Genomic DNA, 3,988 nt, shown 5'->3' with positions numbered 1-3,988 from the left:
GACGATAAATGTAACCGTCTCAGAGAGAAAAGAGGCCAATGTGACGATCTGGCTTTAAGACGATTCGATAACAAATGACGAAAACGGACGGATTTCTCAGGTTTTTACTACATATGAACACTTTTCACATTCTCCGGTGCAACGTGGCTGCTAGTCTTCCTTTCATGCAAAATTTTATGGTTCCACCTCATGTCCAAGCAACCAATGCCGGCTAAAAAGTGAATAATCGACAACTAAAACTTCATTTGTACTACTTCTTACTGGCTATTACTTCAACATAGAAGCTTCTTCAGTGTTCTAGTATGGTGCTTTTAGTGTTTCCGCATAACGCAGCACGCGACATAGCTTTATAGGCGATAAATGTAAACGTTTCAGAGAGAAGAGCGGCCAATGTGACGATCTGGCTTTAAGTCGATTCGATAACAAATGACGAAAACGGACGGATTTCTCAGGTTTTTACTACATATGAACACTTTTCACATTCTCCCGTGCAACGCGGCTGCTAGTCCTCCTTTCATGCAAAATCTTAAGGTCCTAGGTCATGTCCAAGCCACCAAAGCCGGCTAAAATGTGAATAATCGACAACTAAAACTTGAATTGTATTACTTCTTACTGGCTGTTACTTCAACTTAGAAGCTTCTTCTGTGTTCTACTATGGTGCTTTTAGTGTCTCCGCATATCGCAGCACGCGACATAGCGTTGCAGACGATAAATGTAAACGTTTCAGAGAGTAGAGCGGCCAATGTGACTATGTGGCTTTAAGTCGATTCGATAACAAATGACGAAAACGGACGGATTTCTCAGGTTTTTACTACATATGAACACTTTTCACATTCTCCGGTGCAACGTGTCTGCTAGTCTTCCTTTCATGCAAAATTTTATGGTTCCACCTCATGTCCAAGCCACCAAAGCCGGCTAAAAAGTGATTAATCGACAACTAAAACTTCAATTGTACTACTTCTTACTGGCTATTACTTCAACATAGAAGCTTCTTCAGTGTTCTACTATGGTGCTTTTAGTGTTTCCGCATAACGCAGCACGCGACATAGCGTTGTAGACGATAAATGTAACCGTTTCAGAGAGAAGAGCGGCCAATGTGACGATCTGGCTTTAAGTCGATTCGATAACAAATGACGAAAACGGACGGATTTCTCAGGTTTTTACTACATATGAACACTTTTCACATTCTCCCGTGCAACGCGGCTGCTAGTCCTCCTTTCATGCAAAATCTTAAGGTCCTAGGTCATGTCCAAGCCACCAAAGCCGGCTAAAATGTGAATAATCGACAACTAAAACTTGAATTGTATTACTTCTTACTGGCTATTACTTCAACTTAGAAGCTTCTTCTGTGTTCTACTATGGTGCTTTTAGTGTCTCCGCATACCGCAGCACGCGACATAGCGTTGCAAACGATAAATGTAACCGTCTCAGAGAGAAAAGCGGCCAATGTGACGATCTGCCTTTAAGTCGATTCGATAACAAATGACGAAAACGGACGGATTTATCAGGTTTTTACCACATATGAACACTTTTCACATTCTCCCGTGCAACGCGGCTGTTAGTCCTCCTTTCATGCAAAATCTTATGGTCCTAGGTCGTGTCCAAGCCAACAAAGCCGGCTAAAAAGTGAATAATCGTCAACTAAAACTTCAATTTTACGACTTCTTACTGGCTATTGCTTCAACTTAGAAGCTTCTTCAGTGTTCTACTATAGAGCTTTTAGTGTCTCCGCATACCGCAGCACGCGACATAGCTTTGCAGACGATAAATGTAACCGTCTCAGAGAGAAAAGTGGCCAATGTGACGATCTGGCTTTAAGACGATTCGATAACAAATGACAAAAACGGACGGATTTCTCAGGTTTTTACTACATATGAACACTTTTCACATTCTCCGGTGCAACGTGGCTGCTAGTCTTCCTTTCATGCAAAATTTTATGGTTCCAACTCATGTCCAAGCAACCAATGCCGGCTAAAAAGTGAATAATCGACAACTAAAACTTCATTTGTACTACTTCTTACTGGCTATTACTTCAACATAGAAGCTTCTTCAGTGTTCTAGTATGGTGCTTTTAGTGTTTCCGCATAACGCAGCACGCGACATAGCTTTATAGACGATAAATGTAAACGTTTCAGAGAGAAGAGCGGCCAATGTGACGATCTGGCTTTAAGTCGATTCGATAACAAATGATGAAAACGGACGGATTTCTCAGGTTTTTACTACGTATGAACACTTTTCACATTCTCCCGTGCAACGCGGCTGCTAGTCCTCCTTTCATGCAAAATCTTAAGGTCCTAGGTCATGTCCAAGCCACCAAAGCCGGCTAAAATGTGAATAATCGACAACTAAAACTTGAATTGTATTACTTCTTACTGGCTATTACTTCAACTTAGAAGCTTCTTCTGTGTTCTACTATGGTGCTTTTAGTGTCTCCGCATACCGCAGCACGCGACATAGCGTTGCAGACGATAAATGTAACCGTCTCAGAGAGAAAAGCGGCCAATGTGACGATCTGCCTTTAAGTCGATTCGATAACAAATGACGAAAACGGACGGATTTCTCAGGTTTTTACTACATATGAACACTTTTCACATTCTCCGGTGCAACGTGGCTGCTAGTCTTCCTTTCATGCAAAATTTTATGGTTCCACCTCAAGTCCAAGCCACCAAAGCCGGCTAAAAAGTGAATAATCGACAACTAAAACTTGAATTGTACTACTTCTTACTGGCTATTGCTTCAACTTAGAAGCTTCTTCTGTGTTCTACTATGGTGCTTTTAGTGTCTCCGCATACCGCAGCACGCGACATAGCTTTGCAGACGATAAATGTAACCGTCTCAGAGAGAAAAGCGGCCAATGTGACGATCTGCCTTTAAGTCGATTCGATAACAAATGACGAAAACGGACGGATTTCTCAGGTTTTTACTACATATGAACACTTTTCACATTCTCCGGTGCAACGTGGCTGCTAGTCTTCCTTTCATGCAAAATTTTATGGTTCCACCTCATGTCCAAGCCACCAAAGCCGGCTCAAAAGTGAATAATCGACAACTAAAACTTCAATTGTACTACTTCTTACTGGCTATTACTTCAACTTAGAAGCTTCTTCTGTGTTCTACTATGGTGCTTTTAGTGTTTCCGCATACTGCAGCACGTGACATAGCTTTGCAGACGATAAATGTAACCGTTTCAGAGAGTAGAGCGTCCAATGTGACTATGTGGCTTAAAGTCGATTCGATAACAAATGACGAAAACGGACGGATTTCTCAGGTTTTTACTACATATGAACACTTTTCACATTCTCCCGTGCAACGCGTCTGCTAGTCCTCCTTTCATGCAAAATCTTATGGTCCTAGGTCATGTCCAAGCCACCAAAGCCGGCTAAAAAGTGAATAATCGACAACTAAAACTTGAATTGTACTACATCTTACTGGCTATTACTTCAACTTAGAAGCTTCTTCTGTGTTCTACTATGGTGCTTTTAGTGTCTCCGCATACCGCAGCACGCGACATAGCTTTGCAGACGATAAATGTAACCGTCTCAGAGAGAAAAGCGGCCAATTTGACGATCTGGCTTTAAGTCGATTCGGTAACAAATGACGAAAACGGACGGATTCCTCAGGTTTTTACTACATATGAACACTTTTCACATTCTCCGGTGCAACGTGGCTGCTAGTCTTCCTTTCATGCAAAATTTTATGGTTCCACCTCATGTCCAAGCCACCAAAGCCGGCTCAAAAGTGAATAATCGACAACTAAAACTTCAATTGTACTACTTCTTACTGGCTATTACTTCAACTTAGAAGCTTCTTCTGTGTTCTACTATGGTGCTTTTAGTGTTTCCGCATAATGCAGCACGCGACATAGCTTTGTAGACGATAAATGTAACCGTCTCAGAGAGAAAAGCGGCCAATGTGACGATCTGGCTTTAAGTCGATTCGATAACAAATGACGAAAACGGACGGATTTCTCAGGTTTTTACTATATATG

The sequence above is a fragment of the Schistocerca gregaria genome, unplaced genomic scaffold (genome assembly GCF_023897955.1).
Source record: "Schistocerca gregaria isolate iqSchGreg1 unplaced genomic scaffold, iqSchGreg1.2 ptg000898l, whole genome shotgun sequence".
Taxonomy (NCBI): domain Eukaryota; kingdom Metazoa; phylum Arthropoda; class Insecta; order Orthoptera; family Acrididae; genus Schistocerca; species Schistocerca gregaria.
This window is presented reverse-complemented; position numbering follows the sequence as displayed.